Here is a 16,021-nt window from a genome sequence, read left to right on the forward strand (position 1 = left end):
CTCTGGTGTCCCTTCTTACAAGGGCACTAATCCCATCAGACCAGGGCCACAGCCTCATGACATCATGTACCTGCATTACCTCATACTGACCCCATCTCCGAATACCCTCACTCTAGAGTAAGTAGATGATGCTAGGTGTCAGGGCTTCAACATATGAAGCTGGCATGGAGGACACAAATATATAGTCCACGACAGGCTCCTTCCATCTCCCTGATGGTTTCTGTTATTCTGAAGTTTCCCCATTGCCAGCAGTCCTCCTCCAGGAGCAGTGAGTTTGACTTGTGTGCACTTCTTATTCAGTATACTTTCTTTTCTCCTCATAATTTCTCAAATTGAACAGATTCTTCAAGGTCCACCTCAAATTGCACCATCTCCAAAGAACAGGTTTTAATCTCTAATTTATTCAATATCCTCCATCTCCGAACTCTCACCTTTACAGTCATAATTCAGCACTTATTCCCTAATTCTTTATTAATATTAGTAAAATATCTTATTGGGATTGATATCCTGCAGGGCACTTTTATGTCCACAGTCTCATGTGATTTTCTCAAAAGCCCAGTGAGATAGAAATTATCATAATTTCTATTTTACACACAAGAAATTGAGGCTCACTGAAGTTAAATGACTTATCACTGGTTATAAAAACCAGTAATTCAGGAAATAGATGCAGTTTTCGGACTCTAAGACTCATAGTCCATATGCTCATTTTCTTCTCCATCTATGAATCTTTGCACAGTTTCTTCTATTTAAAAAAACTTTTTTTTTTAGTTGTAGATTGGCAGAATGCCTTTATTTTGTTTATTTAGTTTTATGTGGTGCTGAGGATCGAACCCAGTGCCCCACAGATGCTAGGCAAGTGCTCTACTGCTGAGCCCCAGCCCTAGCCCCCATTTTTTTTAAGGTGTTGAAGACTGAACCCAGGGCCTTGGGTATCCTAGACAAGACTCTACCCCTGCGCTACATCTCTAGCCCAGTTCACCTGTTCTGGTTTATGTTATCTTGTGGTTTGTGTATCTCTAGAGGCTGAATGAAATTCCCTTTTTGAGGAAGAGGAAAATGAAAACAATGAATTGCCATGAATGTGTTCCAAGCTTATTCCAATTGTCCTCCTTCAAACTAAGTCATAAAGTAAACAGTGGTCTACCCATGTAATAATTTAATAATGATAATTTCCGCATTCCGCTTACTAGCTTAGGCAATTCTTCTTTACTTTTTCCCCAAGTGAAAAGTGTTCATCAGAAGTTGTTGGCAGAGATAATGCATTTATTTCATAAAATAACGTATTAATTTTGTTTTGTTGTCATTGCAACAAAATCTAACATGTAGATCTAACTCTTCCAGTGGCCTCCCACACAGAAGATGAACTCTGAGATAGGTAGGGTGAGGGAGCCTGAAGTAATTTAATAGTGTAAACCCATCAACACACCTGACCCCAATCCACCCAGACATGAGTGCAAAGAAACCACTCACACATTCTTCTAGAGTGATACCAAATCAGAAACATTTAATGTGCACTGAAAAAGCCAAGTCAAGAATCAAATTCAGACATGTAGAGGTGTGATATCTATAAGGAGAGCCAAGTTTGAAAAGAGCTAGCCCTTTAAATGGCCAAATTAAACAAGACACAGCGGAGGCTAACTCATCCCTCCAGGCACTTGTAAACCTACTTGTGGGAACTTTTGAAAATGAAGTTAGCACCGATCATGTCTTATTTTGCTTGGCCTTTCCATGGCTCACCCTTTAGGAATTTGGCTCCGACTGGAGATATCACACTTTTATGTGTCGACCTCTCCCGTCAACTTTCCTTTATTTTTTTGTGTATCCATAGAATTTTTTAAAAATCAGATATGGTGTTACATTATTAAGTTGAACAAGAGGGAAAGACACAATCAAAATATGAAAAAGAACAGAATGTGCTGAAAAAGCGATGTAATTAGACTACCAGAGACGTCGTGTTTTCTTTCTGGTCTAGTGGACTCACAGGAGTGGAGCTGGGTAGAATGGCTGCAGGGCAACCACGGAGCTCCTTGGAGGAACTCCCAAACCAAGCCTCGTTCACCACCACCCTGCACACATAAGCAGACATGCTGGAAAGCTGGGGCAGAGGCAGGGCAGACAGATAATGCGATTGCATCCGAATCCGGCTTCTGTCCAGCTTCCCAGGTGCCTGAAGCTAATCGATCGCATGTCACCTCTGAAGAGCTGGCTGTTCCTGGGGCTGTGTGCATGGCTGGGAAAGAGGATGTCAAGAACACACTGTAACATTGCCTTCGAGGGTGTTTTTCCTGCGAAGATGTTTTGTGCTGTACCTGTCAGCAAACTTCCCCGGCTTTGAAGCTGTAAATTTAAACATCTACTCACCAATGCAGTGTCAGCTGCATAGATTATTAAGGGAACCCATCAGGACATCTGATGAACTTGTAACGTGATACAAACGGCATCACTGCCGAAATCCCTTATGCCTCCAGCCGTGGGCCATGCTCCAAGTGACCTCTTACCGAGATACACATATATAGAAAACTGCTTTGGTTTGGGGCCAATGACCAAGTAATTACGGTTTATCCTTCCTTTAACAAGGCGTTCAGTTGAAAGGAATATAAAGTTTAATAAGTTAAGGCACATATTATGTTTTCTGGGTCTAGGTCTTCACTGTTCTTGGCTTTTAATGCTGAAAGTTTATGGTTTTCAGCGTTGCTGTGCCTGCGATGCAAAGAGCCTGAGCTGCTTTCCCTGATTGGACTTTCATCCTGGGGTTGAATATGATGGAAAACTGATGAGAGGGTATCTCCTATCATCAGACATTAGGCATGATTCAGTGCACCAAGCTCAGGAAGGACACTACAGATATACACAATTTGACCCTAACTCGGGTCTTATTGCTGTGAAGCTAAAAGGTAAGTCTCTTAAAAATTTGTTGGCGCTTTCTATTTGGCAGGTTCATGCTGAGGTAAATGTTGGCAAGTGAACACACAGCTTCTGTTCCAGCTTCTCTGTGGTTCTGTTCCAGGCTGGTCCCAGGATTCTGGCGTAATCTGAGAAATTGCTGCTGGTCTCCACCATTTCTGGCCAAGGAGGCCTCTGGGAGGCCAGCCTAGGACTATAACTGCTCTGCTGATCTACTTCCAATAGACCAGTGATCTTGGAAGTCTGTTTTTCTTCTGTGAGATTTCCTGGCTCTCTCTATCTATGGCTGAAATTCCTAGACAAAAGACACCAGCTCATGATTTGATCAGTAATTGCTTTTTTGTTTGTGAGTGTATATATATATTTTCTTCTCTTAGAAAACTGGGGATAGCTTTGGCAAGCATCTGTTCTTCTAGTCTATATCCCTAGGTCTCACCTGTAAAAATCAAAGAGTCCTTTGAAGTGACTCAAGCTATTAAATGAGTCAGACTTCACTTTTCTCTTTCCACAAACCTCAAACAATTTTAAAAATTACTTAATGGACAATTAAAACTATATACATTTACAGTGCACAATATGATGTTTTGAATTATATGTACATGGTGGGATGGCTCAATTGAAATAATTAACATATTCATTACATCACATAATTTTTTGTAGTGAGAACATTTAAAATCTACTTCTAGGGATTTTCCAAAGCACAGTAACCCAGTTTGTACTGTGACTATTGACATCATGTTGTGCAGTAGATCTTAAACTTATTCTTTCTATCTAATAGAAGTTTCACATTCTTTGACCAATAGTTTCCTAAATCCTGAAGCACCCAGCCCTGAGTCACTGCCACCATACTCTGATTCACCTTTTTAAGATTCCACTTATAAATGAGATCATGTGGTAATTTATTTTTCTGTGCCTGACTTACTGCACTTTAATATCATCTAGGTATACCCATTTTGTCACAAATGACAGGATTTCCTTCCGTTTTAAAGGCTGAGTAGTATTCCATGGTGTGTGTAGACCACGTTTCCTTTGTCCATTAGCCTGTTGGTAGACAGGAGGTTGATTCCAGGGCTTGGCTATTGTGAACAGAGATGCAGTAAACATGGGGTGCAGTAAACATGGGATGCAGCTCACTGGCATATTGATCTCATTTCTTTTGGACATACATCCAGTAGTCCATCAAAAGACACCACCTCACGATTTGACCAGTAATTGTGGATCACATGAAAGTTCTACTTTTACTTTTTTGAGGAATGTCGGCACTGTTTTCCCTAATGGCTGTTATTATTAACATTCCTCCCAATGGTGTGCAAGGGTTGCCTTTTCTCTACATCCTCACCACCACTTTGGATCTTTTATTTGTTTTTGACGATAGCCATTCTAACAGGTGTGAGATGGTATCTCATTTTGGCTTTAGTTTGCATTTCTCTTACGATTGGTGATGTTGAGCATTTTTTCATAGACCTGTTGGCCATTTGGATTTCTGCTTTTGAGAAATGTCCGTTCAGGCCTTTGGTCCATTTTAAACCAGGTTGTTTTCTTGTTGCTGAGTTGTTTACATTACTTGTATGTTTTGGGTATTAGCCTCGGATGAGATGTGTGGTTTGCAAGTACTTTCTCCCAGTCTGTGGGCCGTCTCTTCAGTCTGCTGATTGTTCCTTGGCTGTGCACATGATTTTAGTTTGATGTGATTTCTGTATTTATTTTTATTGCCTGTGCTTTCGGGTCATATCTGAAAAGTCATCGTCAAAATTAGTGCCATGGAGCCTTCCCTCTGTGTTGTCTTCTAGTAGCTTCACAGTTTCATTCCCTCTTTTTCAACTGTTCTGAAAGAGTTGGAGAAGGATTGATATCAGTTCTTAAAACGTGTGGTAGGTTTCAGCAGTGAGGCCACCGGGTCCCGAGCTTTTCTGTAATGGAAGAATTTTTATTATGGATTCAGCCTTCTTAGTCATTTTTATTGGATCAGGGTTTCTCTTTTTTTCCTGATTCAATCTTGGTAATTGCATGTGTCTAGGGATTTATCCATTTTTTTCTTGTTCATTCAATTTACTGGTGTATTATTACCAATAGAAGTCCCACGGTCTTTTGTATTTCTGTGGCATTGGGCGTAATCTCACTGTCTTCGTTTCTGGTTTTATTTTTGGAATCTTCTCTTTTTTTCTTAGTCTGGCTAAAGGTTTGCCAATTTTATTTTATTTTATTTTTTAGAAAACATGAGCTCTTAGTTTCATGTTTTCTATTGTTTTTCTAATCTTGATTTTATTTATTTATGTGCTCATCTTTATTATTTCCTCTCTTCTGCTAACTTTGTTTGTTCTTCTTTTTGTAGTTCTCTCAGGTCTACATTATTTGAGATCCTTCTCCCTTTTTTGAGTAGGCATTTATTACTATAAGGTTTTCTCTTAGAACTGCTTTTGCTGCATCTTCTCGTTTTTGAAATGTTGTTTTCATTTTCATTTGTCTCAAGATGTTTTTGAATTCCCCTTTTAACTTCTGTTCCCCATTGGTTGTTTAGAAGTATGCGGTTGGATTTCCATTTATGTGTGAAATTTCCCAAACTCTTCCCATTACTGATTTTGATTCCATATTATTTTAGCTGGAGAAGATGCTCAATATGATTTCAGTCTTAAATTTGAAAAGACTTCTTTTGTGATCAATATAATTTCTATCCTGGAGAATGTTGCATGTGCACTTGAGAGGGATGTGAATTCTGTTGCTGTTGGAGGGGAGATATTGTGTATGTCTTATAGGTCTACTTAGTCTAAGGGTAGTTGAAATCCAATGTTTCCTTGCTGTTTTTTGTCTACATGATCTTTCCATTCCTATTTCTCCCTTCATATCTATTAAAATTTGCTTTACATATTTTATTTTCCTTAGCATCATTTTTTAAATTCTTTTTCAGACAGTTTAAATAGATTCATTTTTGGTGAGGTGATTTCAGCTACTGGGAGATTATTGTCTTCTTTTGGTGGTGTTATATCTCCTTGATTTTCCAGTTTATTATTGCCTTACACTGACCTGTGTATTTGACAAAGTTAGGGATTTATTCCAGTCTTTTCAGACTGGCTTCGTATGGAAACTTCATTTTTTTGCTCAGCCTGTCTAGAGACTCTGGGGAGGCCATCTGACATAATCCATGGGGGGCGGGGGCTGACATGGTGCCTTGATCTGTAGTGTTGGGCTTGGAGCCTCAATGCTCTGTGCCTGCTCATGGGGTCCACAGGCATGGGCCTGCAGCCTGTACTTGTAGGGTCCAGTTTAAGGCCTGGGTCAAAAAAGGTTGACCAGATGCTGAGGTGAACTTTGAGCCTAAACATGCAGGGGCCAATCAGGTGCAGGGATGGGTCTGGCTCCTGGGTACATCAGGTTAGGCCTGGAGCTTGAATCTATGTGGTCTGATCTGGAACTCGGTCAGTTCTGGAGCCCGAGGCCAGTTCTGGGTTCCAGGTCTCTAGGGGTGGACATGCCTTGGTCTGTCAGGAATGGTCTGGCACTGAGTCCTTCTGAGCCAGACCTGGACTCTGGATCTATAGAAGCGTGGGATTGTAGGGGCCAGCCTGAAGGGTGACTGCAGGGACCCACTGGCACTGGGTATTCCTGGGGCCTGTTTACACAGGTGCTAGCCTAGTGCTTGAGATCAGGGGTGCTGAGCACATAAGAACTGGGGTAGGCCTGAAGTCTGGGGTTCTGTGTGTTAACCTGGTTGTGGGCTGGTTTTGAGAGAAGGGTAGTATGGGTGATGGAAAGATGTCCTTCTTTCCCTCTTTGAAGCACCTTCTCTTATTTCTGTGCAGCACTCGGGAGCTGAAATTTCTCATGTAGTTTGGTTAATGTTTCTGCATAAATGAGAAATAGAAGAGTTCTATAGCAGCATGTGCAGAAGTTCTTCAATACTGCTAAGGGTTTTTATAAGTTTGTAATTGGTTTCTCTTTATCATACATCTGTTTGGTGTGTTAAAATGTGCACTAACAACGAATGATATATTGGAAAGACTATTTAAGTAAAGAGATGAGAAGTTAAAGGAAATTTTATGCTTTCACCAGATATTAATTATACAGCTTCTCTGTGCAAAGTGCATAATAAATGCATATTTACCAAGGATATTTATATTTTAGAATGATCTAGATATTGTTTGAAGTTGTTCAAAATGTCCTTTCTTTGTGTGAGCATCATTATTGAAACCATGTTTGAAAGGATTTCCTGGGAGAAATAAATCTATTGCTTGAGTTTGAGAGAAGAGAGTACAAAGAACATTTTTTTTTTAAGGAGGAAGGGGATGACCAAAACAGTGAAATACTTTAAAAAGGGACAAATCAAGTATACCTTTGTTACCTAGAAGCTTGGACTCACTGAATTTACCTAAGAAACTATATCTGATGTCTTGAAAAATGTGAAAGATTAGATAGTGATGTTGGGAGGTCCTGTTATTGAATATCTCTGAAGACGATGACTGGGAAGTCCATTGGATAACATCCAGGGGTCGAAAGGCTGATTTAAAACTCTATGCTTAGACCAGTCTTTGGAAGGGTAACATTTCAAGTCTTCAATTTGCTAATCAGATCATCTTAAAAATTTGAAAGATGATTTACAGTATCCTAAAGAAAGTCAATTGGTCTACTCCCAGGGACTGATACAGTGCCTGGGGTACAATGTTTGCCCAACAAGTAAACAAACTCAGACGAATGAGTGTCCAGAATAAGTTCACCCCTTGCCTCCCTAAGCATTTACTACACATGCTCATTGTTGAACACCAATCCCACTTCTGAAGAATGACTGCACTTTATATTTTGAAATCTTTTTTTCTTAAATATTTATTTTTTTAGCTTTAGGTGGACCCATTATCTTTATTTTGTTTTTATGTGGTGCTGAGGATCAAACCTAGTGCCTCATGCATGCTAGGAGAACACTCTACCGCTGAGCCACAACCCCAGCCCTAGATTTTGAAATCTTCCTCCTAATCAGTTCATAGAAAGGCAAAAAACGTTCCATTAGGGAGAAACCCCATCTGAAGAGTGGCAAGCAAGATGTTAAAGTTTGCATAATGGAAAACAAATTATGCACAGGAGCTGTGTGCAATGACTCAGAACAAGAAGAAGAATTGACAATTTTTAAACTACTCCTGCTTCTTTAATTGTTTTGGCATGTGAGAATCAGAGAGTCACATAGGCATACAAATTTCAGCCGCCAGAAGCCTGCTGCTTGGCTGCTCAGGGGCCTTTTTGGTAGAACTTCACACTGCAGAATAGCCCCCACATAGGAAAAAAAAAAGTGTTGTTACATTTTAAACAACCAGAGATGGTTTTGAACCTTTTCACTGAAGCGAGTATGATCAGATTGAAGGCTTTGACCAAAACAGAAATGAATCATAAAATCGTCTCCCAAACCCAGAATCTGTTCATAGAGGAGGCTGGAGACCCATCAAGGATCACAAAATGATCTTTGTCAGTGAAGACTCTTTGGGTGTCATTTGTTTGGGGGTTTAAGAGTGAACATATATATTATAAATGTCTCCTTTCCTTTGTTTTTATTGCCTTCTAGTATTGTTTCTTTATGAGTTTGGAAGAAAAACGTCAGAAAAATACAGCGATAAGAGTCAATAAATTTTCTGAAGAGAGTTCAATGGCACAGTTAAGATTTCTTAAATAAAACAACTGCCTCTTGCCAAGGACAGGACTGTTCTTCCAGTTACTGATGGGAGAGGGAGCCCACAGACTCCCCCAGTCCAGCCAGGAGACACGGCAGAGCACACCCACATCTTACAGATGCTACAGCCGAGGCTGGGGGTGAGGAGCAGAGCAGACCCAGGCTCCGCTGCGGGCAGGTGGCAAAGCCCAGCGGGGCCCCAGCTGTTGCCACCTCTCTGGCTTCCACAGAACCTGAGTTAGACTGGAGTCTGTTCAGTTCTCTATGTATATGGGACACTGCTGGTCTTGGTGGTCGAAGATAAAACACATCCCTTGTTTTGGGAGATGTGTACTCTGGTCAGGGAGGAAGATGAGAAATGTTCAAACTAAAGTTCATCCTACAGAAGCACTATGTGACAAGTTAACAGGAAGTGGACCCAGGAAAGTACCCAAGAGAATTAAAGGAAGGAGTTGTCATTTTAATCAAGGCACGCCCATGTTTTGGCCAGAACCAGGCATCTGATGAAAGTTAGAATATGCTGGCACTTTACCAGGACAAGCCCATCCACCTGAGGACAGGGACATGGCCTGTGCTGGAAGGTTCAGTTCCGCAGAGTTTCGGGAGGGACTGACGTGATCAGAGAGGGCTCCACGTTAAAGGTGGGGTTTGGGAAGGGCCTGGAAGGATGGACGAGATTTGGATAGGGAGAGGGACTCGCAGAAGATGTTCCAGGATCCAGAGACGGTCCTCAGCAGGGCACAGAGCAGGGTGTGTGTGGAGCGACTGCAGCGTCGCCAGGGTTTGGCCTCTGGAGTGAAGGTTTCCGCAGGAGACCACACGGGAAGCTTAGAGAGACCCTCAGTGCACACCTGTCGGAAGAGGGCAGCAGCCTGCAGGACAGGCAGGAGCTGGCTTGCGCCATCTTACAGCACAGCCTGGGGGTGGCTCTGTTCTTGAGATCCTTCTTCAAAAACCCTTATTTTATGATTAAGCACCAAAGTCAAATGAATATTGAAATACTTATCTGAAAACATAGCGAATAAAAATTGTGGAATTATTTTCTTAACAGCAGGACATTTCTTAGGGCAAAAAAAAAAAAAAAAAAAAAAAAAAGAGAGAGAGAGAGAGAGTTATTTCCTTTATTATTTTTAGTACTTAACTAAATGCCCGCTAGTCTTTGGAGGATCAGAAATAAACTCTTATCTTCAGTCATTTTTCTTATCTTTGAAACTGATCCAATATGAGCATTTTCAACTTTTGAGTTGCAGGAACAAGTATTCTTAATAAAATTATATGGTACTTTCTTTGATATCTGATTTCTATCTTTGTTTATCATCTTTCTTTTGACTTATTATTGCTAGATGCTTTTAAAAAACAGGTTGTATGGATTTTTTACTCTTAAGTACATAGAAAAATCTTCAAATAAAATAAATTTCTCTAGACATTTATTATATAAGAACAGAGCAAGAGTATATATTCTTTTCCTATTTCAACTGACTGCTAATAAGCAGAGTTAGTAAGTCAATTTTGTGTGTTAAAGGGAGCAATAAAAAAAGTATTGTTTCTGATTCTGATGTTTTACTCCTCCCCCCTTTTTGGGGCTATAAATGGAAGTACTTAGGGTGCTCTGCTGTTAGTGGTCTCTTGAGTATGTGTTCCATGTTAATAAATTAAAGTACAATGTGCATTTTTCTCTCTTTTCAGGAGTCTTTATGTGTAGGTTTCATTCTGCTTTAAAGTTGGTTTCATTTTTCTTCTTTAAAGAACTAAGGTAAAATGAAGTATGTAGACAGTTAAAGAAATACCAAGTCATTTAAATCATTGAAGTCAGCCAAGCAAAGACCTTAAGACATGGCTTCAGCCCTTCATGATTATGTAAATCTTGCTGAGGGAAAAAGATATATGTGTAAGAACTCATGGAGCGACATTGCAGATTAGAATGCCAAACTTTATTACTAGTATGCACAGAATGTTACAGGAAGCTGGCGAGCATGGCGGGCTAATGAGGGGCGCCGGTCACCCCAGATGTGTACTCAGAGAGGTGACAGGGCAAGGTGTGCTGGTGTGGGAAGGAAGGCGTTCCAGAGCCAGAGATGCTGGAGTCTGGCTGGCCTGGGGGTGGATAGTTTGGAAATACAGACGATCCATTTGAAGTCTGTGTTGAGAATTATTGGGATTGGAGCAACCTTGATGAGCTCAGTGTCCAAGACCTGGTATATGCTGCAACATTGATCCCCCAGCTAATAACATCATTCGTTCATTGAACAAGTGGCATTTGACTCCTAATAGGGTACATGCGGTCAAGTATTGGGTGTGCAGACTTAGAGAAGAGACTAGAATAAGGAAACTAAGAGACTGGTGTCATCGTCCAGCTGTGAGAAAAAGAGGGCTTGCTCTGGAAAGTGGTGATGTGAGCGTTCAACAGTGGAGATTCACAGACCTAGTTAACAGACAATATTGGGTGGCTGCAGTAGGTGAGGGGCTAAGGCTACAGGGTTGCATATAGAAGTCCTTGAAGGTGGAAGTCAAGCATTGGTGGAGGTAATACAAGAGAGGGTGAAATACCATTACGCTGTGTGAAATCACGCACTAACATTTTAATTAACCGACATGCAATATATTGCAAAGATTCAGAACGTGGGCGTAACCCTCAAATAACATAAAAAGATACTTTTAAGGAGGAAAATGTTCCCTCCTTAGGGTTATGATTCCGTAATCCCAAATGACAGTAAAACAGAGTCATAAAAAAGGAGATAAGACAAAGTGTGGAATGAACAGAACTTCGGGTGTATGACTGATGTACATCATCATCATCAGGTATAATATGATTTTTTTTTACAAGACTATAAAATGCTCAAGTCCTTGAAAAAGGTGATTGTACAAAGGGTGGGGCAGTGACAAGTCTCTTAAGACACGTTGCCTTGGGGAATGAAGCTGTTGAGTCAATTTTACCTTCTAGCCTTGGCCTTTTGTCAGAAAAAGTGTCATAAACAAAGGAAAGCCAACCTCCGTGAGACCCAGGCACACTGTGTACCATCGGAAGGCTGACCCTTTGCAAATTTGCACCTTGCCTCTGGAAGAATAGTGTTGGTTGTCATGGAAGACGTGTTTATATAAATATCAGCATCCCCTGCACCCAGCACAAGTTAGGAGAGATGTGCAGGCTCTCTGCTCACGTGTCCACGCACACAACACACACACATCAGGCACAATCATGCCGTTTGCCCTTTGGTAAATGGCATCATTACTCATAAGTCTTTCCAAGGATTTTATAATAATTCAGTTAAAAGTTCAGTACATACTCTAGATAAATGTTTATTTTGCCAAGAAACAAACCAATTTCTTTGGTACTAACACCAAGGTATAACTCTAACTGAGCTGCTGATACATGTGTATGGAGCCCAGTATATTTTGTTGAGTTATGAAATAGTAGGTGTAGTGATTATTTGAAAGACAAGAATAAGGACATTTGTTCTAGGTAGCATGGAAGAGGAATAAAGATAAAAAACCTTTAAAAAACCTGTTATAATTTAGAATATCTATTATTCAGTGAATATTAGAGAAAACTAGCAAAACAAGACTTTGGGAAGTACATATGATCATGCAGGTAATAAAAAACCATAGGAGTCTAGAAGAAGTGGAGAAGTACAGGAAACAAACAAATCTAAAAATTAAAAAATTTGCAGCAGCTTAATTAATATGGAGAAGTGTGCGCTGTAAAATGAGTAATTCCTTTAGAGATATTGGGGCATGCTGGACACATGATCTTGTTCTCACCTCCTGGCCCTATGGAGACATGAGTTTTGTTACAAGGGAGACCGGACATAGGAAAAACTTCAGGAAGGGACATGCTCTGTGGCCTGGGGAGGCATTCCTGTGGGGCTGGAGGACATTTCTTAGTCTGGACAGCAGATTCTCCAGGCAAGGAAGAGAGGGGTCAAGTCTCCTAGCAGGAGTGGAGAACAGGGGTTGGAGAAGTGGTGGAAAGAAACACTTGGGGAGTTTAGACTCCAAAGGTAGAAAACTCTTTATAATGTTGGTGATTCATTCACAGTCTTTTACATCTTGAGAATTATTAGCACCTGGGGGATAAAGTTAAGCACGGTATATCACTTCAGTATTTTGGAGAACATCATTTGATACATTAAATCCCTGGCATAGTGAACATATTACTTTGGTATTCTCCAGAGAGCTAATGAATAAATATTGCATTTAAGCACATTCCCAAGAAACTCCTCTGAATTCACATGACAGCCCAGACACGCTTACTGTCAATAGGTTTGTTCTGGTTGGCTGTATTAGTAATGAGAACCTAAAACATGCCTAATGCTTACTGGATAGTGTTAGGATAGTCTGAGTAATAATTCTATGTGCAGCTGGAAACCTGGTAAATAAATGTGTATTTGAAAACTTTAAAAATATTACTGTACATTAGAATTACATAATTCTTATTTTTGTTTTGTCCTTCTACCCCACCACCTAATTGCTACATGGCAAGATTTCCTTTTTATTACATCAAATAAATAGTGTTATTATCCTTTAGAGAAATCTGTATAGTCTGGGTAGAGTTAATAAAAATCATTATAATCGTGCTATATACAAAATGAAATATATCCAACACAGAGTTTGGCAGTAACTACTAGGAAATAAAAAAAAAATTAATCCCTGTTCTCCAAATCTGCAACTTCTGTGTTAATTACTTTTAAATGTAAGTCTATGGGGAAGATTATTTTGGCTTCAAAATGAGCAACTCTTTCTCCTAATCTGATTTAGAGCCAGTATATTCAATTTCACAAGTATGTATTAAACTTCTTTTGTGATAATGAGAGATATGGCAAATTAAATGTCATAATCCTCTATGGAACTTTCCACCTTGCTCCCCAAGCAAAATTCCATATGAAGAAATGTTGTCTTGACATTCTCTCGCCTCCTTTGTACTTTCTTTTGCTCACCTATACCTGTTCCTCAGGTGTCTCTGTGGGTACCTTATGCCAAAGGTAACTCCAGGCACAAGGGATCACCAGGTCTCTAAGTTAGGAATGCTTCTAGTGGCTGCGACAGGGATGTGGTCTGCAGCAGTTTAAGTGGGTGGGTGTTTCCTTGGGTCAGGTGCCCAGGAGGCAGTCCTCTCTTCCTCACAGGGCAGCAGATGGGAATTGTTGGTCTTACAGACAGAACAACATTGGCAAGACTGATGACAGGAACATCTTTTACCTTTGTAGCAACATCAACAAAAAAATTACCCATGCTTCTCCCCAAATCACCCTAAGAGATTTCTGCCTCTGTGTACCTGTCTGGAAGTGTGTCTCATGGCAGGCTATTGAGGGTGCAAGTCCTGGTGAGAGCGTGAGCCTTCAGTGGAGGTAGGAGTGGGAGGCAGGATTGGACATGAACCTCAGGGTCGACCGGACAGTGGTGTTTGCCACACCGGGACCTTCCTGGTGAAGAGCACAGACACCGAGGGCAGGGGAAGGGGGAGGTTGCAGGTGGCGGAAGCTATAGACCAGGCTCCAGGCTTGGTACTCCCCTGTCACCCCCTGGTCTGGACCTGTAGGTGGACCCCAGGGGGCCATGTTCCTCTGAGGCAACTCTTATTTACTTCTTGCATATCATACTATAGAAATAGATAGAAAATCAACCCAAAGCCTCATTTACTCAAAATAATCTCAAATTTTGACTCCATTAGATCCTTGGCATTTAATATAAAGATTGCTAAATGCCAATTTACTTTTTACTTAACGTTATTGCACAATCTTTTCCTCTCCGTCATTTTGTTTTTAATGAGTGTCTGTACCATCTTCACTGATGCCTTTAAAGGATCGAAATTGAGAGACAGTTTAGTAGCTTGTAACGTTCCTGAGTGCCAGGAGGCACAAAGTGCTGAATGTCCACAGTAGCAAAAGACAGCATTGTATTTGCTATCTTTAAAACCCTTCTTTTTGAACACTCCGGGTTTGAGGAGTGTGCAGCCATGACCCCTTAAGACTGCATTCATGACGTGTGAGTTAGTCATTCAGCTAAAAACTGTAGGCTTAACACAGCTGGAAGCTTTTAATATTTTTCATTACACATCCAAATTGCCATCTTAAATTTTAAGTAGTGATACTATCTCTCTTTTTACATACATATATACAATATATATGTTTGTATTTCTTGTATGCATTTTATTTGCAGAAATGACAATGAATATCCTTTAGAACTAGTTTTCCCCAACTTCCTTTGTAACCCTGAGCAGGCTTTTAAATGCAAAGCTTAGCAAGTTAGTAGAAGGCCAGAACTCTGGATTTTAGAAAAAGGAAGACACTTCACATAATGTCAACAGATTTTTAAAACCTATGTATGTCCTGTACATTTAAAGTCAATATTTACCTTTATCACCATAAGATTAAATAATTAAATACATTCAATTTCTAACCAAAGTCATAAACACAATTTTGGGATTTCTGAAAATTTAAAACTAAAACCTTATATCACTTTAAAATACACCCAAGTAAATCTACATAACTCATGATAATCATTGTCTATTTAAAAAACCCAGAATTTTTTTACCTTTGTATTTGGGAATTTCACGATGTTTTTCTTTTTTTCTGTTGGATTGGTATTTTGATTCCTTCTCCACTGTAGAATTTTATTCTAAGGTAGTATACTCTTGAAAAAGTTGTGGTTTCATGTATTTTTGGATGGTTATTACATAGGTTAGCACTGTGGTCAACCTATGGATCATAGAGCCAGCAGACTTCTTGAGTTCAAATCTTGTTATCTGACAGTTGAATGTGTTGTGGGCCAAACTCTAGGTGCCTTGACCAGACAAACTCTATTTTAATGCTGAGACTCCATTTCATATAAGAAATGTTTCTCCCATGTGAAAACCCTGCCCATGTCACCCACCTCCTGCTTAGCACACCCTGTTTGGTCATGCAAACGGCTTAAAAATGTTTCTTTCATTCTTGTTCAATGTATTCTTGTACAATGCACCCTGACCTGGATCATTTGGACCTGCTTCCTACTTTGCTTGTGGTTTTGGGCTATAGAAGATGTGCTCTGACTCCTGATGGAGGTCCAGGGGTGCAGAGTCGACTTGATCTCCGCCCTTCAGCCCGCTGGCGAGTAAAGTTGCCTGTCTTGCTTCAAGACTGTGGTGTATATACACAATAGAATATTATGCAGCATTAAAAGAGAATAAAATTACGGCGTTTTCAGGTGGATGGATGGAGTTGGAGAATATCATGCTGAGCGAAGTAAGCCAGTCCCCCATATCAAAGACTGAATGTTCTCTCTGATAAGTGGATGCTGATCCATAATGAGGAAGGGAAAAATGGAGGAACTTTGATTGGGTAAAGGGAAGGGAGGGTAGGGAGGGTGCATGGGGTCAGGAAAGATGGTGGAATGAGATGGACATCATTACTTTAGGTACATGTATGGCTGTACATATGATGTGATGCTACATTGTGTACAACCAGAGAAATGTAAAGTTGTGCTGCAGTTGTG

This window comes from Callospermophilus lateralis, chromosome 12 (assembly GCF_048772815.1).
Source record: "Callospermophilus lateralis isolate mCalLat2 chromosome 12, mCalLat2.hap1, whole genome shotgun sequence".
Classification (NCBI taxonomy): Eukaryota; Metazoa; Chordata; class Mammalia; order Rodentia; family Sciuridae; genus Callospermophilus; species Callospermophilus lateralis.